Source organism: Talpa occidentalis, unplaced genomic scaffold (assembly GCF_014898055.3).
Source record: "Talpa occidentalis isolate TD23 unplaced genomic scaffold, MPIMG_talOcc4v2.1 talOcc4.13, whole genome shotgun sequence".
Taxonomy (NCBI): domain Eukaryota; kingdom Metazoa; phylum Chordata; class Mammalia; order Eulipotyphla; family Talpidae; genus Talpa; species Talpa occidentalis.
This window is the reverse complement of record NW_023601322.1, coordinates 98,145,188-98,169,718: the sequence shown is the minus strand read 5'-3', so window position 1 is coordinate 98,169,718 and position 24,531 is coordinate 98,145,188. Positions and strand designations below refer to the sequence as shown.

At 43.8% G+C, this 24,531-nt stretch overlaps 1 long non-coding RNA gene across 1 annotated transcript in view; it reads left to right on the top strand.

Moving 5' to 3' along the window:
* Positions 1 to 2,730: 2,730 nt before the first annotated feature.
* Positions 2,731 to 24,531, top strand: part of LOC129145658 (uncharacterized) — a 124,616-nt gene continuing 102,815 nt past the window's right edge. Inside the window, exon 1 of the long non-coding RNA XR_008551563.1 lies at positions 2,731 to 2,915. This is a non-coding gene — a long non-coding RNA (uncharacterized LOC129145658). The remainder of the gene's footprint in view (positions 2,916 to 24,531) is intronic.

The following is a 24,531-nucleotide window of genomic DNA, read 5'->3' as shown; positions in this document are numbered from 1 at the left end:
GTGTTTCTTGAGGCAACTGAGGCCCAGTCTGCAAGGCTCAGGATCCCAGGCAGAGAGCTGCCCCTGCCCCCACAGCTGGTGCTCTGGGCTGGTGCCGTGTGGGCTGGTGATTTGTGGCCTTTTCCTGAGGCTTCATAGGGATGGCTGGTTTCAGGCTCTGCTTGATTAGCTTGATGAAGTGAGTTTCAAAATGTTTATTCCTTCTGTTCATTTTCATTTTTTATGGCTTATGTATTCCTGGTATTCTCTTTCTTTTCCTGTGATGTTCAGTTCAAAAATGTGGCGCTTCCCAGGGCATTTATTGGTGTGCAGCCTGGCTCATTATGTGCTCAGACATGCATGGTGTTTGACAAATCATTTGGGCTTTCCAGGCCAACTTGGAGATGTCTCGGGTTGGTTAGCCCCTATTAACAGGTGGTAAGCACATTGCTGAGGAGTGTCCTTCGCTGCACTCAATTAATTCCCATCAAAAACGGACTGATCCCTGACTACAGATCCTGTCATCAACCTGCTTGCCTTTGCGCCAACGTATTAATCCATGCAAACCACAGCCCTGTCCCCAGTCGCTCCCACCGCTAACCTCTTCCCCTCGAGTGCGGCCAGGGCCGAGGCACGATCTGGTTTCTTCAACCTGCAGGACGAGGGCTCTCAGCCCGGTCGCCCTCCACATCTGCTGCTCTTATTTTCTAAGGACCGTTGTTCAGTTGCCTCCCAAAGAGATGAAGGCGAAGCCTGGCCCCAAGTGCTCGGGCCCCAGCACGGGGTGGTGGGTCTGTGGTTTAGGAAATGGTACTGGCTGGGCTGAGCTTTTCCAGCAGGGTAAAGCAAAAGAATAAATACACAGGGTTTCTGTTCATTTTCCAGAGCCACGGTCATTTTATCCTGTGATTCATTTATTTGGGAAACGCTTGAAAAGGAATCCGCCACCTCCTGCAGCCTGGTGCCACTGAGAGCGGCTGGAGACGATGGCCGGGCCTGAGTGTGTAGACTTGGGATTATTTCTTCCTCTGCAGGGTCCGCCTGATTAATATGCACCCAGATGCCAAGGGACACCATGGCTAACACCACCTTGTCAGACTGCACGGCCTTGTGCCGAGCGGTGACAGGAGGCGTGTCAGGTCTCACTCCCGACATGCCTGCTGCACACCGGTCGGCTGCCCCAGATGCTAAGTGTCACTTCCTGTCATAGCCTGGTCCTGCCCATGTGTCCTCTGCAGGCAGAACACGCCTTTCACTTGACACAGAGCTAGACTGGCCTCCCTTTCAGCCCCGAGTCCCCGGAGCCTGCGAATGCCCATGCAGCCAGTTTACACCACTCGTCACTGAGAGGCATTGCCTGGTGCTCAGTCGCTTCTCAGGGTTGGCTGAATGAAAGTTATTTAGGTGAAAGACTTCACATGCCCGCCACTGCTGGACATGCTGCCCTGCTCCGGAACTGGGGCCTGTGGGGGCCTGGGGCCTTTGCGACCTGACCTCCCCTCTCCTCTGCTGGCCAAGCTTCCTCCACCTGCACAGGCCGGTCGGCAGCCAGCTCCCCTGCAGAACATTCCCTGCTTTCCTGGGCGCCGCTCCTGGACCTCTCTCTTCAGAGGTCCACTAGCACTTACCTCACACCACAGTTATTATTTATGTATCTACTGCGCTTTGCCTCTTAATGGCCTCCAGATGGACAAGGACACCGTTCCCTTTAGATTTTGCCCTGAGTGCTCGCTGCAGGCTGCTCCGAGCGGTGCCCAGCCAGGGCGTTCCAGAGGCCTGTCCCCAGCCCCGGGGCTCATCAGCTATGACCTCGAACTCCACACTTCATCTGTCTGATCTGATGCAGCGACCGATGCCGCCCAAGTCCACGTCCAGCTCCAAGTCTTTCTTTATACAGCGCACCCTCCCTGTTGCTCTGCCCTGACGGCTCCGGTCTTCCCTGGAGGCACTCTCACAGCTGTTTCTTTTCTCTTTGCCTTGTCTTCTTATTCAAAATTATTTTCCTCCCTGTGCCACGGGAACATGTTCCAACAGTCAACTACGGTCCTTTCTTGCAAGATGTGTGACCTTGAGAAGGTCCCCGATCTCTCCGTGGCTCTGCGCCCCCGTCTGTCCTGTGAGGACAGCCATCCGAGGCTTGCCGTAGGTGACACCATCTGATCACAGCAATCGTGATTACTTCTTTATTAAACAAATAACGAGCACACCCCTGCCACTCCAGGCCACGGTCCGTCAAGAATTAACTGGATCTACGGCTTCCCAATTATTTTGTCTTGAATTTGCCATAGTTGTCAGCAAAATGTTTAGGGAAGAACGCTGCAGTTCTGTCACACAATGTCAATTAGAGTCCTGTTACTCATTTTGCTTAAGCGCCACATTCTTATGCTTTCATAAATGTATTCTTCAGTGAAATATGGGGGTTATCCCCGAGAACACATGAGGCAGAGGATAGGTATTGTTCATAATTATTGTCTCACAGGATGCTTTCTTGCTGCCAGTCCCATTACGCCTTAACGGCAGAATACAGCGAAAGCTCGAGGCGCCAGTGTGCAACGTATTCAACTGCAGAAGATGAAAGGAACGGAAGGCTTTTAGAACTGGCTTTGGCCAGAGTTAGACAGTACTCTAAAATAGTTTTTCCAGATAAGATGCTAATTGGCTGGGAAACCCTAGTGAAAGGCATCCAAAAGACCTAAGGAATGTTTGTGGGAGACCCTTTTGTTTCAAAGCATTTTTCTAATCTGTGCTAAGTGGAGCTCTAGTATGTGAGTAGAAAAATCTTTTTAAAGACTGACCACCCAGCCATGTACTGCATCTCCCCGGAAGGTGCCGTGGTCGGTGCCCCCGACCAGAGGGGGCGTGCATGTAGCCTGCGTGTTCCCATCACAGCAGCAGGGGCTGAATTCAGGGAATCCAAGGAACACTCAGTTTTATAAGTGAGTACCAAGAAATCATGCTTTCCATTTTTAGGAAGTAAACAGCATTTCTGAAAACAAAAGAGAGGCGGGAGAGACAGGGTCCATGTCTGCCCTGGGACCTCGGTGAGCTGCTCTGTGCTCTGTCCATGCTGCAGGGCAGCCCGTGTGGCACTGCGAGGTGGAGGGGCGAGGAGCAGGGGTGCGGCCGAAAGGCTTCCTGCAGCAAATCTGAGGCTGAGGTTCTCAAGCCTGTTACCTTTTTGACCAGTGTCTGAGCCTGAAGTCCTGCTACTCACATGACAGGTATAAAGCTTTGCTATTTACAGAGGCCGTAATGCATTTTGCAGAACAAAGAAAGGGCGACAGAGGAAGATGGCTGACTATAAAAAGTAGTGATCTTTTAAAGCATGACATTTGGGCGGAGACATTTAGGTAAATAAGCTGTAATCTGGTGGGAAGCAGTCGGCCACCCAGGCAGACAAGCAGCCTTATCGACATTTATCCTTTCAAGAAGCCAGTGAGTGTCTGTCATCTTAGATTTGAGGCATTTCATTGGGCTGTGTCTACCAGTGTTTAGGCCTTTCAAACCATGATTTGCTTTACCTTCATGCAGTTTTCCTGCTTGGCGCTAGTACTTTATTACAGGTCTCATTAGTAATGACAAAAGTAACAAAAACAAAGTTTAGATTATGAGAACAGAATAGTGCTCGCCGGAGGGGAAGGCATCTGGGAGGTAGCAGAATGGGAAAAGGGAGATAAATTGTATGTGGTGGTTGGATGCGAGGGCTTTAGTGGCACTCAGAATGCCGTGTGTGCAGATGGTGAACTGTGAGGCTGAGCACCTGAGACTTATGTCAGGTTATAAAGCAGTGTTCCTTCAATAAGAACTAAAATAAGAACATATTAAAAGTCATTTTAGTGCATTAATTCTGTCTTGAATAACGTATGAGTCAAAATCAATTTCCAAGAATGAGGGATGCAATAAATCTTGTATTTTTGAAGTAAAATAGTCTATTTTTATTCCTTGGCAGACTGCTGGATTCAGTTTGTCAATTGTTACTGGAACTGTAGCACTAATATTCATTAGTGAGATTGGCTTGCTTTAGTTTTAAAATATCTTACTAGGCTTGGTTTGGGCATAATCATAATATTAGCTATTTTTCCTGGACATTTTAAGTGTGAGAATATTCCTCAAGAGTTTAAAAGGCCTCCTGTTACTGAGTTTGAGTGTAAGGGTGAGGAGTGTAATGGGTGAGTGTAAGGGCAGGAATGACACAGGGCAGGTTTTCTATGATCCAGCAGACCGGGTGAAGGAGGAGTCCTGGAGCCCTCAGTGGCTTTTGCAGGCTTTCATTTGGATTTACCAGGTACACAGCAGGCGGGGTACTGGGGGGCCTGGAGGCTGGCAGGCCTCCCAGCCCCCAGCAAGTCTTCACTCTTTCTGGGCTCTCCGGCCTACTCTCTGCTTCTCTGCTGCTCAGCTTCTCTGCTTCTGTGCTTCTCTTCTCTCAGCTTCTGCTGGCATCGCCGCGATGCTGCCTCTAAAAGCCCAGTCTCAGCCCAGGTGAATCCCACCTACGCATGCCCACACCCTACTCCAGGTGCCCGCCATCAGGCATGCATTCGGGACCGCAGGGTTCCGTCATCCATCCTAATGGTGGGAGGGCAGAAAAGCCTGATACTTTTTACCTTACCCTACACTGAGTCTTATGAACAAAGTTTTTTTGAAAAAAATTTAGTTTTTTTCTAATTATAATTCCAGCACAGCCTCCTATTCCTTTGTGTTTTATATTGAAAAAGATACTGTTGTTTTTTAATATTTTCATTGATGCAGGTTTCTTGAGTCTAAAATTTCATAGTGGGGAGTTATTTTAAATTTACTTACTAATTTCAAAACCGAATGTTTCTTGTAATCACAATTGAGATGTGTGACAGTTTGCACTTTCAGAAATTATTGACATAGGGCTTGATATAAAATAGGTACATTAACAAATATATAGTACGTATATTTTTTGTGTTTTAGAAGACATAGCTTTGAGGACCTCAAGATTGTAAGAGAATATAGTTTTGTATCAATTTTGGATCTTTCGTATCTCTATCTGATAGAATGAATCTCTCCTGACTTAAGTTGACACACCTGTCTCAGAGGTCATGTTAGGAGTGGTGAGCAGATTGTCTGTAGGCTGGAACCATGGAAGATCTCACTGGACTCCACCGTGCATGGAAGCCGCGTGGGGATTGGAGACCCAGGGTGCCTGGGAGCAGGAGACATTAGACCGGGGGCTGTGATGCAATCTCTTAGGTCATGAGTGGAAGATAGGGTAAGACTAAGAATTTAAGACATTTGAAGGCAATTGTGGAGGATTGAAAATAAAGCTCCCGTGTCGGCCCAGACAGGAGGCGTGTCCAGAAAAGCCTGTGAGACCGTCAGCCTTAACACATCTGCTCTGAAGGCTCAGGGGCCCGATGGTGAAAGTCTTCCACACATGTCTTCAAAGACTGCAAGAGGTGTTGGATTTTTCAGATGCTCAATATTCAGTAAAAGATCACAAGGCACACCAAGAAACAGGACCCGTGGTCCATTCAGGGAAACAAACGCCATCTGCAGAAACCATGTGCTTCCATCACCCCAGGCTGCATGTCCAATAGCGCCGACTGGGTGGCTTGAACAGCAGGAATTTATTTCATCACAGTTTTGGAGGCTAAGACCCAAGACCACCATGCTGTCAGAATTAGTTTCTGGTGTGGCCTCTCTCCCAGGATCCCAGGTGACTGCCTTGTCACTGCCCTCACAAAGCCTTTCCTTGGTGTGTGTGCAGAGAGAGTGATCCCTGGTGACTCTACTCTTAGGAAGACGCGAGTCCACTTGGATATCACGAATTATCAGGGACATGCAAACCAAAACCACGATGCGATTTCCCGCACCAGTGAGGGTGTTTATGGAAAACAAAGGGCAGGTATTAGCAAGGGTGAGGAGTGATGAGAACCCCTGGACACTGCTGGGAGTGCAAAGTGGTGCATCTACTTGGAAAAGAGGATGGAGCTTCCTCTAGAAAATAAAAATAATTTACTATATGTTTTGGCAAGCAAGGCCCAGGGCAGGTTCTCTCGATTCACACAGATGGGTAGAGTCCAGAACCCTCAGAGGCTTTTTCAGCCTTTAATGCCCTTTTTACACCATCGTTGTGGGGCAAGCCTGCAGACTGGCAAGGCAGGGAGGGCACTGGGGGGTGGGGACCAGGAGCCCAGCAGGTTCCCAGCCCCTGGCAAAGCTTTATTTTCTCTCTGGGCTCTTTCTGGCGTTATCTCATGGTCCCTTTCTCTCCTAGCCATGCCGTAGCAGTTCTTGGTCTCTGAGTGACACCGCCCTTATAGCCTCGGGCTCCAGGCACAGGTGTGCACACTTAGCACGCCCGCTCCACACTCCAGCTCAGGCTCCCAAGCACCCTTACCTTCAAGGCCGCAGGTAATAGCCACAGAGGCCAATGGCGTAAAAGCCTGACCATTTCACTTACTCTGCACCATGTACTTCTCGGCATTCATCCAAAATGACTGAAATCAGTATCTCAAACAGATATTTGCACTCCCATGTTCACTCCCATGTTCAACATTGTTCACTGTAACGAAAATATGGAAACAACCTAAATGCCCATCAACAAATGAGTACATAGGGGAAAAAGTGGTATATACAGACAACAGAATACTTATTCAGCATTAAAAAAGAAGGAAATCTTGCAATAGTGATAACACAAATGAACCTTGATCACATTATACCGAGTGAAATAAGCCAGAGGGATGCATTCTGCATGATTCAGTGTGGCATATAAAGCAGGGAAATGCAAGGAAGCAAACAACAGAATGAGGTGGTGAAGGGGTGGGGTTGGGGGGGCCAGGGAGTCACTAACAGTGAGTATAAAATTTCAGTTCTGCACAATGCCGAAATTCCAGAATAAATTCTGTACAACATTTGTGGATCAATATCAATACTGTATTATACACTTAAATTTTTGTAACATAGTGGAAGCTATATTTTGTGCTTACTGTTGTAAAAGAGAAATAGGAATGGAGGAGATTAGGGGAAGAAGCATGTAGGATAAAATAGTTGGAGTCTGAAATCTGAAGAGGCAGCTTAGGGTAGCAACACATGTTTGAACCTACAATTAGCAGCAAAACCATCAAGACAATTGAAGTGATGATGTAAATTGAACTTACTAGGTGAATTTCTAACTGTGTTCCCAAGTCTTGGTTAGTTTTACTGCTGGATAATTGACCTCCGATGGATTGATTCAAATAAACATATTCAGAAAGGTTCTGTGCTGTTCCTGCTGTTTCATCTGACAGGACTCCCATGAGCTTCAAAAAGAATGCAAAGGAGGAAAACAATTAATTCTTCTTTGGAAAGGGGAACAGATGTTTCTTACACTATCGGGTGATTGAGGAAACAAAGGACATCTGGTTATTAAAGCCTATAAAATATTTGCATGATTTATTTAGAGGAGAGTTGACAGTAGAGAGTTTGGAAGGGGTGGATACTTATATTTAACTTTGGTTAACATTTAAGTAGTGATGATAACCAAAAATTCACCCAGCAGGTGTTATGGGTACAATTCTGGATGGAAGTTACTGGTGGGGTGAAGGGTAGAGGTAGCGCCTCATTCTAGTGAAACATGCTACCTGTGTGTCAGGATTTTAAACATCTTAAGTCCATATGTATTAATTTTCATAACTACCCGTAAATGTGTTGTGAAGAGCCTTACCTTTAAGTAGTAAGCACACAGTGATTTTGTAAATCAAAGTACTCTTTCTACGACAACAGTGTAGGGTAAATGCAGATTGCTCAGGCTTCCATGCCACTGGCCTCTCTGGCTATTGCCTGCTGCCTGGAATGCAGGAGGCGCTTGAGAGTGTGGGCACGGGGCTCACGGGCCTGATGCTGGACATATGGAGCGTGGTGCGGGCATGCATAAGTAGGTGCACCTGAGCCGAGAGACAGTTTATAAGGGCAGCGTTGCAGAGGCCCAAATAGTGGAGAATGGCTAAGACAGGGAGAGACCCCGAGACCATGCTGGACAAACCTCGGAGTGAGTCAAGCTTCGCTAGGAGCAAGCCTCCGCACCCCCCGGACCCCCGTTGCCAGCTCTGCCTTACTGCCAGCCTGCACTGCAAACAGTAAGTCTGTTTCCGTGCTTACTGTTTGGGTTCCTCCTCTCAAGTGCAGACGTGTGTTGCGTTCCGACAGCATGACTAAATGTAAAGCCCTAGGTATTTGAGTTGTTAGTTGGCGTAGAAGCTTGTTGTTTCCAGTGAGATTTTTGATGTTGCTGATTATGCATTACTGTTTTTTCATGTACCATGGCATATCTTTCTGTCCCTCACATCATGTTTTTCTTCCCCTGGCTTAAGTACTTTTTAGGAACAAGGAATGGGTCCATTTCTTATACTCTTTTGGAAAACAAATCCATTCAGCTCCCTCTTTGAAGATTTATATATAGAAAAATTGAATGTCTATTTAGAAATGAAAAGATTCCAGAGCATTTAGTTTATATGTTTTTTAAAGTAGTTAGAATTTTGGAAACCTCTAATTTAAGAGCATTCTCATTTTATTTGCCTTTCTTGGTGGGCTCCACAACCACGTTCAGGTGTCAGCAGAGCTCTTTAACAACTCCCCTCCCCTGAAACAAGCTTCCTGAGTGTGATGATATTTTGTGTGAAGCAGTTTCCTTTGTTTCCTAATTTGGGGATTACGCTCCCCAGTTTGAAGCCCTCTCTCCTGTGAGCAGTTTATCTCAGTGCACTTTATCAACCGCCTCCTTTATTAAATGGAAGTGATGATAACTGTGGGGCCTGATGCAGATAGAGGTAACTGGGAAAACTGAACACTTGGCAACTTTCCCCCTCCTTCAGTGGCTAGCTGTCCAGTTCTCACGTTGAAGTTCATCTAGGCCCAGGATTTAATGGGGATCTTTTGATTAGCACATACTAAGAGTATGAAACGCTGGACTTGTTCAAACTCAAACATCTCTATGAAGTCCGCTACATTCTGTAAGAAATTGGGTACAGAATTGGTCTTTCTCCCAGAAGCTACGGACAACTTGAGGAGGCACGATGAATGAATATAGCAAAGATGCAATTAATCGGGAGACTGTCAGTCTTGAGTGAGCAGCAGAATAAACACACATTTTGATGAACTGCACATCTTAAGGACTTGCTGAGGAAGGGGCATTTGAATTGAGATTTAAAATGTGTCTAGGGCTTTTCATGCAGACTCGGGTGTTAGGATGCTTTTGCAGGTGTTCAGGAATGTTCTAGAGTCCAAGGTTTCGGTTGCTCCAGGATTAGATGTAATGAGACTGGCTCTCAGCACTGCATTGTATCTAGTTATCATCCAGTGATAACCTCCTGTTCTCAAGATCACCTGTGCACTAGATAATCTTGGGTCTTGACTGACGGCTGATAGTGCCAGCCATTCCAGGAGAGAGCAATAATTACTTTTCCAGGGAAGTTGTTTTCCAGGTGAGAACCTCCTCCCTGCTGTACACCACCCTGACCTGTGGTTGAGTATGATGTGATTGGATAAATTTATTATGTTTTGCTGCAAGGTGGACTAATTGGGAGGATACTTGGGGAAATTGTATATTTACTGGAGCTTTTACCCTCCCTCCTTGGAATAAGGATTTGAATTGATCACGGCTTGAGTTGGTGGTGTGCACCTATCAGGTATGGGTAAAACCCCCTCAGACTTGGTCTTTGACTGACAGACACCTGCCTGGTTCCCTGTTCAGCACTTAGCCATCAGGAACTTGCTGGGAAAAGTCACTGAACTTGTGGTGATCCCATTTCATTTGTAGCAAACCGTTGTTCTGAGTCCCGTTTGCTGAGCATTACCCTACCTTCCTTTAGGAATATCTTATTTCAGTAAGATTAGTCAGTTTGCAAGCAAAGCCTTTAGCTGTTTTACCTTACTGATCTGTTTGACATGCTTACAAATGTTTCCATTTTATCACACCCAATTTAGACTAACTTCTGCAACCACCCAGACCCCATATTTAGTAATTTAAACTATTTAAAAAAAAATAATCGGCTCCCTCAGGGACTACCACAAAGTTAGATAGTTCCTCTGCTTCTAATGCACTGGTGAACACTGCAAGTAGCCACCAACCCACTTGCAGAAAGTGGGGAATATTACCAAGTAAATAGAATGCATATCTAGATGTCCCTGTTATGGCATGGGCGGCCAATTTAAATGCCTACAGGGATCAGGCAGGTGCCAAAAACAAAAACAAACCCACAAACACTGAAACTGACAAGGGACATTTGGTAGGTGGTGGCAGGATGTATTATAAACTGCCATCTCAATGCATTTACAATGTTAAAAGACGGTGTTGAATGGACCCCCCCCTCCAATATGTTGATATTTTCGCCTGCTGACTGATCAGGGTGGTGGTTGCTAAAGGTTGAGGTGACTGGAAACTTATTAAATAAAACCATGCAGTTCGCTGCATCAATCATTTTTTCTCACAAAACTTCATCTGTAGCGTGCAGTGTTTGCTAGCACTATACACAGAGTAGAACTTCTTTCAAAATTGGATTCCGTCTTCGCAGATCTTGCCATTGACTGACAGTACGTTTATGTCAAGTTGTAAATCCTTCCTGTTGTTTCAGCAGCGGTGACAGCATATTCATCAGGGATGGCTTCCATCCCAAGGGCCCACCTTCTTTACCCACTCAGAAGGCGGGGCTCCTCACCTGTCCTCTCACGTTCACATTCTGTTCTCTGGCTATTTTCATCACCTGTGCTGTTCCTTCTTCCACTGACTCTTGAATCCCTCAGAGTCATCTATGAGGGTTGGCATCACCACCTTCTAAACACCTGTTAATGTTCAGATTTTTGACCTCATCCCATAAATTGCAAGTGTTGATAATGACATTTAAGATGATGAATCCTTTTCAGAAGGTTTTCCATTTACTTTGCCCAGATCACCAGGGGAATAACTATCTGTGGCAACTATAGACTCACCAAGTGTATTTCTTCAGTAATAGGACTTGAAAGTCAAAATTACTCCTTGATTAATGAGCTGTGGGATAATGTTTAGTTAGGAGGCATGCAAGGAACATTTATCTCCTGGTACATCTCCATCAGAGCTCTTGGGTATCCAGGTACCCTGTCAGTCAGTAGGGATATTCTGAAGAGAGTCTTTTTTTCTGAGTAGTAGGTCTTCGTCGTGGGCTTGGAATATTTACCACCTAATGTTGTAAACACACATGCTGTTACTCAGACTTTGTTTTTCCACTTATACAGCACGGGCAGAGTTGACTAAGTGTAATTTTTCAGCATAATTATTCAGCATAATTTTTTCATTCCCTGGGATTTTCTGAACTGAAAGTGAGCACTGGCATAAACTCACCAGCTGCGTTAGCCTTAACAAGGGAGTCAGCCTGTTATTTGAAGCTTGGAAGGCAGATAATACCTTCTCTGTAGCTATGAAATTCATAGAAGGTGCCTTCTTCCAAGAGAAGACTGTTTGGTTTGTTTTGATCATCCACTGTTTATGGTAGCCCCGTCATCTGTCACCTTTTCTAGATCTCCTGGGTTACTTGCTGCGGTTTCTATATTAGCACATGCTGCTTCACCTTGCACTTTAACGTAATGTTACGGTTTCTTTCCTTGCACCTCATGAACCAACCTCTGCTAATTTCAGACTTTCTCGCAGCTTCCTCACCTCTGTCTTTATAGAAGTGAAGAGAGTCAGGGTCTTCTCTGGGTTATATTTTGACTGAAGGGAACATTGAGGCTGCTTGGATCTTCTCTCCAGACCACTCAGACTTTCTCCTTATTAGCAGACAGCAAAAGCTGTTTCGCTTTCTTGTCATTCTTGGGTACACTGGATGAGCATCTTGAGGAGCTTTTCCTTCACATTTGCACTTGGCTGTTTGGTGCAAGTGGCCTAGCCTTTTACCTGCCTTGGCTTCTGACTCGCCCTCCTCTGTAAACTTCAGCACTTGCAGCTTTTGATTTAAGGTGAGACATGCCACTCTCTTTTCACTTGGATGCTTGGAGACGATAGTGGAGTTAATAACTAATTTGAACATTGTGCCTTGGGGAGTGGGCAGGCAGGGAGACGGGGAAAGGCTGGTGGGTGGTGTAGGCAGATCACACACAACACTTAGGGGTTGTGTGAGCCTCCTGTATGGCCCAGTTAGTGGGGTACCAAAGCAGATGACAGTAGTAACATGCAAGATGACTGCTCAAGGAACACCATAGCACACATGATAATAATAGTGTTTGAAATATTGAGAATTAGCAACACGTGGCAGAGAGACATGAAGCGAGCGTGTGATGTAGGGGAAATGGTGCCAATAGACTTGCTTGTGTAAGATTGTCACAAACCCTCAAGTTGTGAAATGTGCACTATCACGGAAGTGGCAAAGCAAGTGCAGTACAGGTAGGCCTGTAGGGAGCGTTCTTGCTTTTCTTTCTGTACACATAACTCATCATGTACCCAGAAGTCAAATTTCTTTTTTATTTTTTTAAATTTTATTCATGCATATAAGAGCTGGGGTACAGGCCAGAGGTGTGTGTGTGGGGGGGGGGGCGAGAGGATTCACCAGAGACAGAGTGGGGAACAGAACAGGCAGATTGACAGAAGTACACTTTGCTAAGAGGAGCAGCAGGCGAGGCAGGAGAGGTCTGCAGCACCATGTGGGTTGCTCCCTGGCCAGCTAGGGATTGAACTCATGCTACAGAGGCTGCGGACAGCTTCATAGATTGCATCTTAACCCCTTGCGCCACCTGAGGACATGGTCTTGTAAGAGGCGGTTAATAATTTTGCCCAAATTTGAGAGGCCCAAATTTCTGTTTTAGAGAAAATGTGGGTTTAGCTTTATTAGCTTTGTTAGTTCTTGAATGTGATCACATAAATCAAAGCAGAAGCAGCATTTTCTGGCTTTCTGGCACACACCATGCCATCTTGGCTTTGTCTCCTCTCGCCCTTGCCTGGAGACAAGCGAGGTTGGTTATCTAGGTAGACACTGGGATTTCAGTTTCTTTTGTGAATTGCCTTAAAATCATTAAAACCTAATGTCTTTGATTACAACATCCAGACCTTTTTTTCATGCCAAAAATGGCTCAACACCAGCTTAGCACTTGTGCGTGGAGCTGTAGTTGAAGCAGTCCTTTGTTCCCAGATTGAAATTTTCATCTTCTCTTTTTTAAGTTTTAAAATATTACTTTCTGTCATACGAATCGGGTAGAGCCTTAATATTTTGCACGTATAATTCATCCTTCGTGGCTCATTAGCTACCACCAGAGCTGTGTGCCATACGACCTGGTCTGGTCACTGTAGCCACAGCCGTCTCAGACACTCCTTGTGGTGCCAGCCTGGACCTGCCCGTGTGGGGACTGTCTCCTACCCACCAAGCTTTGGAGCCTGTTGGCTTGGGGACAACAGTCAACAGTGTGCCTTTGGCAGGTACTCCTGCTTCCTGTCCTCATATGTCAGAATAATGTCACCAGAATAAATTTTTAACCCTCTTTCAGAACAAAGTTGGGGAGAAAAAACAGCATCACATGAAGTTTCAGCAAAATTATGCTTTTCCCATGTCTTAAAGCCTTTGAATTCTATCTTATGCCAATGATTTGTGGCATCTCCACTTCCTTTAGAAAGTGCCGATGCCGGGGCCACGTCTGTTAACTATACTAAAGCCTAGGAACATGAGAGGTGTTTCAGATGGCATATTATACAGATATTTTCTGGTCAGTTCAGAGATTGCAATAAGCTCAGACCAATCTAAATTTAACTTTGCCTTCCTTGGTCATGTACTCACAGTCCAGAATAACAGATTTTTGAAAGTATAGATCAGCAAATTCTTGCTCTCTTGGTTAGTTGCCCTTCTCTACACATGTTGGATTCTGCATGTGCTGTCCAGGGGCGTTCTGGAGTCTGGTTCTAGTTACTGGCCTAATAACAATGGGCTGAGGCATGAGAGGAATTATTAACCGCCTCTTACAAGACCGTGTCCTCAGGCAAGGAAATAACAGTTTTTTTCTAAGCCAGAGAGGAAGAGAACTTCCAAAGAATGAAAAGAACTTCCTTAGGCAGTGGCAGTCAGTGGTGAGCGCTTCCAGGAGGGGTGGGTGAGTCATTTCTTCCCTTCATATTCCCCTTTCAAGTAGCCAGAAACCCATCTCGGTGATCGTTGTCTAATGGCCACAAGTTAAAAGCAAACAGAGAACCAAGTACATGACTGCAGCATCAGTTGAATTCCTACTCTTTTATGAGCGTCAGTTCATCTGTCCTTTAAGGTAGTAATTTGGAGTTTTGAGCTTGTCCTTTTGTGGTGTTGTGTAAGCCTGCCACCCCCCACAGGGTGCTTGAATTCCTCATGCCCCCCCAGGATGTTTATGGTACCGGTAACTTGTTCCTAGTAAAGTCTTGTTCTAGGTGATACTACATGAGTAATTTAATTGGCTGTTATAGCACTGCAAAGTTTCTGTCCTCTATTTTTTTAAAAGATTTATTTATTTATTTGTTTGTTTATTTATTTATTTATACATACATACATACATACATACATACATACATATATACAAGCACTGGGTACCGTCGGAAGCGCGGGAGGGTGAGAGAATTCACTAGAGCCAGAGCGGGGAGCAGAGCAGGCAGAAGGACTGAGGTACACTGCTGAGGGGAGCAGCGGGCGGCAGGAGAGGTCTGCGCGCCATGTGGGACCCTCCTCTGGTGGCCGGGAGCAGCCGGGGATCGAACCTGCGCTGCAGAGGCTGCAGGCAGCTTCGCAACCCAGCGCTCAACCACTGAGCCACCGGGGAAGCCCTATGTCTTCCATTTTTAATCAGTATGTTTGTGTGCGCCTTTGTGTCTACGTCTGCCTGTCTGTGTCTGTGTGCACGTCTGTGAGTATATATGTATACTGTCTATGCACAATGCTGTTTCTCCTCTGTTCATCGCTGCAGCAGTCTCACATGGCCTGCGTTTCTCAAGGTGTCTATTATCAGTTCTCTTTCTTGCATGAATATTTGTGTTAATTGGAGTCTTTACACAAATAAAATTGATTTTTTTTTAAAGATTTATTTTTTTGTTTATGCTGTAGACCCGGCTAGATAAGATACTGGCAAGCAGCTAAGAAAAAGGGCCTCACACTGTGGGGCTGAAAATCTAACATCCCTTTGTTTTTTGTTCTTGGTCATAAAAAGAGAAAAATTTATCAGAAAGTACATTAGGCAATAAATTATACGTATCAGCATACTGTATGTAAATGGCATGGAAAAATATCTGTTTACAAATTAGTTATTAAACACTTTGGCCCACTTGACAATGGAGGACACTTGATTGTACATGTCTGACAAGCAATACAACACAATAATTATAGTATGTCCTTCCTTTGCTTTTTAGGAGTTTCTTAGGAAAGTTTTTAAATGAAGTTAATTGTGTTAAGAAGTTTCTAGGTAGAAAATCCTGATAGCTGATAACCAAAAAGCAACTAGTTTCCGGCTGAAGGCCATATGAATAGAAGAGTCTTTTGATGCTTAGACTTTAGCTGATAGGGGTGTACTGGCGGCTATCAACTGTTTTAGGTAAATATCTAACCAAAACAATGAGTTTTAGCGTAAGGCTTAGTTTTTTATCCATTTACCTTGAAGGTTGCTTTCTTGCGGAAGGCACATAGCAACGAAAAGTCTAAGGGGTACACTAATTGTTTCTGCTTTGTTTCTATGCACATGATAATGTAATCTCACTGCTTGCTGAAAATGTATAAATAAAAAACCTGCTGAGCCCCTCGGCAGAAGATACTTGCACCTTACTGAGTGTTAGTGTCTCCTCACTACCTCATCCCCTCCCCTTCCCTTCAGTCCCTAATGTGTCGCCTAGGCCATCTCATCCTTTCAGGAACCCCTGACATGACATTTTGCCGAGGCTGGTCCCCGGCATTACGCAATAGCTGGGGTACAGGCCAGAGGCGTGGGAAGGTGAGAGGATTCACCAGAGACAGAGCGGGGAACAGAACAGGCAGACAGACGGAAAGCACTGCTGAGGGGAGCAGCGGGCAAGACAGGGGCAGTCTGCTGCACCTTGTGGGAATCTTCCTGGCCGGCCGGGATCGAACCCGCGCTGCAGAGGCTGCAGACATCTTCACAGTGCTGTGCTCAACCCGCTGCGCCACCGGGGAGGCCATAAAATTGATTTTTTACTAACTTAAGCAACGAAAAAATGTGTTGAAAATGCAGTGGGGTTTATGGACATTGAGAGTTCATAAAATTTATGTCAAATCCAGGAGAAGAGGGTTAGAAGTGATGGAAACCAAAGACTTCCAGAGCCAGGCAGCCCAACCCTGCGAGGAGGCCTGCGCAGCCATGGCCCGGCGCTACCCTGAGCTGAATGAGCCGCAGATGGTCTCGCTGTCCGTGTGTAATGAGCTCAGCAGTGGAATTCCTGGAAGATAGAATCCAGTTGGACAAGTTTAGCTCATTTTCAGGGAGTAAGGAAGGGAATTGTGGTTCTGTTTGAAGGGGAAATGGATGCTGGGCCGACTCTCACCGAAAGGACTCCGCCTCCGGTCATGTGTGTGTTTGCATGTTGGTGGGGTGTGCTCCTTTTCTATTAAAAAATCCATAGGAAACGGAACGTTCTCCATGAGACTGCAGCAATGGGCGCACCCCTCCCAGTGCAGGCGCTTCTCCAGGTCGCAGCTCAGGAGGGACAGGAGGGATGTGCAGCCACAGGCTGGAGTCCGGCCAGGGCGCCCTGGTCACAGGGCGCTGGAGCACCTGCGAAAGGCCACCTGGCAGGGAGCTGGGAAGGGGGCTTGAGCCAAACTGCCTGTTCAGAGGTGGGACACGAATGCACAAAACCGAGTCAGGAGGAGTTGGTGGATCATGGCTTCCAGGCAGGGAAGCAGCGCAGGTGGCCAGGGACAGCAAGCAGGGGTGTTACTCGGCAGGGTCATTTTGTAGAGAAGACATCAGCTGCCAAGAGAGATCTGACGTGATAAATGGGAATTGAGGGCTCAGGCACAGACTGGGAGACAGGACTAGCCCTGGCTGAGAGTTAGTGATGAAACCCCAGGGGAAGAGATGGGGGAGGTACCAGGTGACCCATTGATGCAGTAAATGTTGCAGAGAAAATGGGTCACGTTATTCTATCTCCTTCATCCTTTCCATCCAGACTTTGGATCACACAGAACTCCTAAGAGTTCACTTTCAAAACTTGATTCAACAAATAGGTAAATAAAAATCAAGGAAACAAGTAGTTGTTTGGGGAAAAATTGTGAAACAAGGGCTTTGTTTGCGTTCAAGACTTACATATCTCAGTATTGACTTCCAGCTTGGAAACTAACCTGTTCTCATCACTGGGGAAGAAAACTTTGTTTGAACTTATCATTTTGGAATATTTACAGTATACACAGAGGTGGAGATAGCAGCACAATGATAATCTCCTCTCCGCTTCAACCATCATAACTTCTTGCTATGATATTTTGAATATTTGCTCATGTATACGTAATAGATTTTGACTTTTCCCCAAATAAAATACTAATGTCCCACCCAAGTCAATTCATTGTAATTCCTCAAGAAGATCATTTCTTTCTCTGTGGAAAGTAGAGCTTTTATCTGTTTCTTAGGTCTTTATGTCACATAAAATAATTCATCTTCTAGCTTGGTAAAGATGCCAGAGACACTTTGAGTCTTATTTGTAAATAGGCCACCTAAGATGCTTGCCTGAGAGTGTCCCCCAGACTGTGGATGACCTGATGCTGCCATCATCTCATAAGTCAGACAGGATAGCCACTTTATTTCCTAAATACTTTGCTCAAGCCTTTGACTTTTCCAGGGATAAGAGGGCTGGGATATTTCAGGGACTCATACAAATGAAAGAAGTATTTCCATTTTTGCACTGGAAGAACTAAGCATCTGTCCACTCCCTAAAAACATAGGGGTGCAGGTGCCCTTTGGAATTACTGTTTCTGTGTCCTTTGGGTAAATACCTAGGAGTGGAATTGCTGGATCATATGGAAGCTCTTTGTTTAGTAGGTCAAGAAATCTCCACAGTGATTGGACCAGTTTGCACTCCCACCAGCAGTGCAGGAGAGTTCCTTTTTCTCCACATCCTCGCCAACATTTGTTGTTGCTTGTTTTTTTAATATGTGCCATTCTCACTGGTGTAAGATGGTATCTCATGGTAGTTTTGATTTGCATTTCCCTGATGACAAGTGATGGTGAACATTTTTTCATATGCCTGTTGGCCATTTGCATTTCTTCTTCAGAGAAGTTTCTTTTTAGCTCTTCTGTCCATTTTTTGACGGGATTATTTTCTTTGTTTTTGTTGAGTCTCATCAGCTCTTTGTAGATTTTTGTGATCAGTCCTTTATCGTTAGTGTTGGGTGCAAAAATGTTCTCCCAGCCGGTGGGGTTTCTCTTTGTTTTGGTTATTGTCTCTTTTGCTGTGCGGAAGCTCTTTAATTTGATGTAGTCCCAGCTGTTAATCTTTGCCTTCACTATCACTGCTTTGGGTGATGTGTCTGTAAAGATGTCTTTGATGTGCAAATCCCGTAGTGTTTCGCCTATATTTCCTTCTATGTATTTTATGGTTTCAGGTCTTATGTCTAGTTCTTTAATCCATTTTGAGTTGGTTTTTGTGCATGGTGTTAGGTAGTAGTCAAGCTTCATTCTTTTGCATGTAGCGACCCATTTTTCCCAGCACCATTTATTGAACAAACTTTCTTTGATCTAGTGCATATTCTTTGCTCCTTTGTTAAAGATTAGTTGACCATAAATCTGTGGGTTTATTTCTGGATTTTCTATTTGATTCCATTGGTCTGTGTGTCTGTTCTTGTTCCAATACCATGCAGTTTTGATGATTATGGCTTTGTAGTATAGTTTGAAGTCTGGGAGTGTGATGCCTCCATTCCCCCCCTTTTTTTTTTTTTCCTTTCAGAAGAGCTTTGGCTATTTGGGGTTTTTGGTGATTCCATATCAATTTCATCAATAATTGTTCTATTTCTTTGAAGAATGTCATTGAAAATTTTATTGGAATAGCATTGAATCTGTAAATTGCTTTTGGTAGGATGGCCATTTTGATAATGTTAATTCTTCAATCCATGAGCAGGGGATGTCTTTCCATTTCTTTGTGTCTTCATCTATTTCTTTTAACAGTGTTTTATAGTTTTCTTTTTTTGTCTTGATTTTTATCAGCCATTCTCACAGGTGGGAGGTGGTATCTCATTGTGGTTTTCATTTGCATTTCCCTGGTGATGGTGGCGAGCATTTTTTCATGTGCCCGTGGGCCACCTGCCTTCTTTGGAGAAGTGACTATTTGGGTCTCTCTTGCCCACTTTTTTACTGGGTTGTTTCTTTTTGTGATTGTTGAATTGTATAGATTCTTTATATAATTTGGAAATACATCCTTTCAGATGGTGCGACATGGAAATTTCTTGTTCTAGTCTGTAGATTGTTTTTTTTTTTTTTTTTTTTGCTTTTGTGGTGGTTTCTTTCTTTTGCTGCCCAAAAGCTTTGTAGTTTGATATCATCCCGTTTGTTTATTTTTGCTTTTGTTTCCTTTGCCATTGGAATTGAGCTGCAAGCGCACCCCTGAAGGTGGTGTCCAGGAGTGTGTGGTCTATGCTTTCTCGTGTGTAATTTAGGGTTTTATATCCAGTTTTTATATGTGCCAGGATTTATATCCAGTTCTTTAATCCATTTTGAATTTCTGTGCATGAAATTAATGAGCTAATTTCTTTTTCTTTCACTCTCTCTCTCTTTTTTTTTTTTTTTTTTTTTTTTTGGCACATGGCTATCTAGGTTGTAAATGAATGGTAAATTAATATTTGATTAAAAAAACAAAACCTACCTTACTAGACAATGCAGATCTAGACTCAGAAAAATAATCATTAAGCTTGCTTGGAGAGATTAGGAAGAAGATTCTAAGTAATAGCTACTTCCGTACCATCTCAGTTCAATCAGAGAACTTGCTGTGGGAAAATTTTATTAGAGGAGGGGATAATGGGTCATATATTCTCAGGAAAGAAAATAAGGTCTTCAGTGAGTGGAATGAAATAAAATTTTCCTTGGAAGGGATAAAAAGTAGGAGTAAGGGTAGGAAAATAATGTTTGCACAGCACACCCCCATGATGCGTTTTTGGGGCAGTAAACTCTACAAGGAAAATGTAAGCAGAGGGTTGATGGGAGAGCTACCTAAAGGAGTAGGGATTATGGGCAAACTAAAACATCAGAACACAGAAGTGATGAGAGGTTAAACAAACCGAAAGAAAACGTTTTATGAAATTTGCAGACATGTATTATAGTGGTGGCTAAATGGCCGTGTCTGGTACATTTTCAAATGTAGTTTTTACTGTAACATTGTACGTGCAGAAGAGTTACTAGGATTCTGGGGTGTTTGCTTGTGCGTGGTCATACTCGCTTTGATGAGGTCACGTTTGAAGAACCACAGTCTGCTTGTTGACACTGGTTGATAAGGGGCCCTTGGAAATGGGGAGAGCCCCAGGGTGACGGAGGGCGCTGTCGTCAGACAGGAGGCGCTGAGAAGCGGAGCTTCAAAACACGTGAGGTGTGGATTCTAACCTCTGCACTCAGACTTCTTTAAACAAATGGGGATGAGACTGGTCTTGATGTCATAAGAAAATGTTTCTCCTTTATATAAAGTAAAACTGGAAGTAATCTAGTAGCTTTAATGCTGCAGATGCATTGAGTGCCTGATCTCTTTTTATGCACTTACTTGAAAGACAGGTTTGAGAGTACTTTGAAAATTAGACTGTTTTCTTCAGAGACACTCCTGGTGTGCTTGGAATGAATGCTCCTAGTATGATCTTTTACCTTAAAGTCCGTGTGAAGTTGACATTCCTAAATGGGCAGCATAAAGCAAACCGTTCTGAACATTCTAGAACACTCATATTCTGAATCACTTAAAATAAACTCACACTTTGAATGTATGATCTCAGTCATTAAGCCCTGTAGGCAAATAGCTTGTAGATTCTCTGCCCGAACTCCTTGTAAAATTCCCCTCTGGGTCCACCTGTCCAATAAATTGCTCTTCACATAGAAGGGGAACAACTGATGGAGAATTCTCCAGGATCCAGTGCACGTCTGTGTCCATCCATCCTACAAAGCAGCTCTTAGGAATGACCGGAGGCCTGTCCGAAGGCCTTCTGCAGCCGAGCTGATGAGCTTCCATTCTGTTATCCTCGGAGACCAGAGTCGGTGCTGCCTCGTGATGAGGTCTCCAAGTATGACTTAGGTCATCAGAGAAAAACATAAACAAGCTAGATGCAGACCAAAGTAAACATAAATTTAAAAACTAGTTCTAGGTCCAAAATAAAATAACCTTTTTGGCTATCCTGCAGTGTTGCTAAGCTGTCTGCACTCTCAGTAAACAAGAAAGAAAGGACAGAAGCTGAGGAGAAACTGTTGGAGCTAATAGGCTCTGGCACATCTGAGAGAAAGCAGACCTGCGAGTGAGGTGCATGTTCTCCCCAGGAACCTAGTGCTGGTCTCTGTTTCTTTCCCAACCCCAGCTTGCTGAGTCTGGGGGGGGGGTCCTCCGTTCTCCCCTGGTGAGGCGGTCACCATGCAGGCTGCCCCCCAGAAGCCTGCTGTGCCACACAGCCCTCGCATCGTTCCCCACTGAGTTCTGCTCCATGGAGCTGCTAGGGATTCCTCTGAGGGAGGATTTCACTGCCAAGGATGAACCTGGCTGTTTATTTCCTGCAGGACGAACCTTTCTCATGCCAGCAAACATGCCTTCGCATTTTAGGTGTAATGCACTTTGCAGTTTACACAATGCTTGCTTATGTGCACACTTTGACTTTCCTGCGAATAACCCCAAAAAATCATAGCAAGTATTCGTTTTCCTCATTTTACAGATTAGGAAACTGAGGCTTAAAAGTTTCATGGAATCTTTACACCTTACGTATTTGATCACCATTTCTTCCCTCCCCATTTACAAAAGATACGTGGATTATTTTCCAACTCTATAATAAGTGTATTATAATGACCAGAGAAATCCTGTTCTAGCCTATCCCCATGCAAGTCATACATAGAGAATGAAAATATATACTTATTCTAAAACTCTGATATAGGAATGCTATAAACTGCACCATTTCAGTCATTACCTTGTCTTCTAGAATTTTTCATGAATTTTTGAAATACTTAATTTTGAGTCTGCTAAAGCTGTTTTCAAGAGATTTTTCATTTGGCATTTTCCATTGGTTTAAAACCTATTATGAAACATAAATAGCAAGAGCATATTTGTCAAAGAAAAATAAATTATGGATCATATTTTCAAATTTGGGTAACTATTGTATCTAAAAATATGTCCATAAATACCAAAGTTGGGGAAACACTATATTCTCTGGAAACCAAGTATCTGTGTATGCTCTCAAAGGTAAATTATAAACAACCTAATTCAACCTAATTCTTATACCACAGTTCTGACCATTTGAGAAATCATTTTCAAGTTCCTATTGTTTGATAATCTGTACTTTCACATGTAATTTGCAACAATGTACTGATGTTGTTAAAAAAAATCAAAGACAACAGTAGGGCTTTCTTAATTGTCTAAGGCAGTACGTGCATAATATATGACTAAAATTTAGAAATAAGGGCTTTACCAATTCATAAGATACATACTCACCTGAGAAAATACCACTAAGTTATTTTGCTCTACAGTTGGAAACGGTCTTGGTTTCCACTTCAGTACTGTTAACATTGGGTCAGCCAGGCTATAAAGGATTCTGTAGATTTAATATGTTGCCAATAGTGAGTATAACTGCAATATTTTCTCAATGCACTTTGAGTTCAACAAATCCATTTCAGCTATGGAAAATGTCAGCAGAACACATTCAAGAGCCAAAACTTATTGCTATTAGAAAAGAAATATGTTTCAAATACTTTAAAGAGACTAACTTCACATTCTTAATATTTCTGAGGGGTTGAAAAGAGCAGAATGAGAAGTACTCTGATCTCTGTAGTACTTCAGGAAAATATTTAACGTGGATCGTAAATACAAAATTCTTACCAGGCACATGCATACTGAATTGCTTTGGACACAATATTTATTTGACATGAGTTTATTGAAATTGTATTTGAAGCTTTCCGACAGGATGGTGTACTTTGCGCACTGCTATTGTCAGCCTAGAGAGGTGTTAAATAAAGGTTTAGGATAATCCAAGATTCCCCCACTTAGGTGACACAAGTTTTGGAATTAGCTGAGCTTCCTAATAATGGTTGACTGGCCTTCTTATAAGGTGCTGCAACCACTGCGGGGATGGTGGGTGGGGAGGTGGGGGGTAATGAGGCTTGTAAAGTGAGAACTAGAACTTGTAGTGAATGCCATTCTCCTTTTTCTTTTTTTTTTTAAGATTTTTAAAGATTTGGGGCCTCCCCGGTGGCGCAGCGGTTGAACGCTGGGTTGCGAAGCTGCCCGCAGCCTCTGCAGCGCCGGTTCGATCCCCGGCTGCTCCCCGGCCACCGGAGGAGGGTCCCACATGGCGCGCAGACCTCTCCTGCCGCCCGCTGCTCCCCTCATCAGTGTACTTCGGTCCTTCTGCCTGCTCTGCTCCCCGCTCTGGCTCTGGTGAATTCTCTCGCCCTCCCGCGCTTCTGACTGTACCCAGTGCATGTATAAACAAAACAAACAAAGAAACCAGCAAACAAATAAATAAAGCATGCCTCTATAAAAAAAAAAAAAAAAAAGATTTTTAAAGATTTTTTTTTCAAAGATTTTTTTTTGCAGATTTGTGCCCAATTATGTTTGGGGGGGTGTGTGTGTATGTATATATGTATGTTACAGCTACCCAATTATATTTGTTGAAGGAAAGTATTTGACACTAAAAATAAGTGTTTTAAAGACTTTAATAAGTGTGGGCCATTTACATAACATGCAAGTAATAATGACTTGATGAAGTCGTGCTTAAGGTAATACTTATTTTTGCCAAGAAAACAATAACTTGTATTTGAAAAAGAAGTTCCGCAATCTGTGATAAAGGCAATGTGTCACGCCATTTTATCTTTTTAAAACAAAAAAAAAAATAGACATAAACAGTATTCCGTTTTAAAGAAACATGACTTGCATTTATTGGCTTCATAATTGGCTAAGTGTCTTCACAGCAGTTATGTTTCAGGGACATTTATTCCCAGTCACCATGACAAGATACCTTTGAATCTGTAGTTTAGAATTCTTGTGTTTTATTAACTTCATTTGTTACAAATCGAGTCCATAGCCAGTGTGGCACTTTGCCATATAAAGAGAGATAATCTTGGAGTGTGCAGAATACCCCAGTGATTTGCATACAATGTGTATTGCAGGGGTTGAAACTGTGGCTCTGGTCAGTCGAGGCTCTGAATGTTTGTTCTAAGCACAGGTGCGTGACGTGTATGCATGTTGAGAGACCCTTGATAATGAATGAACATTGAGAATGTTCATTGAGAATGAACATTGAGAATGAGAACAATGAGAAGTCAGGAACATTGAGATCTCTAAACTACCATTAATTAGCTGACGTTGGTTATGATTTGTGCTGTCTAGGTGTGTTGCTTTGTTTGTATAATGAAAGGCTTACAGACTAAGAAACCTCTTCTGTGACTCCTACTTATTTAACTTTTTACTAA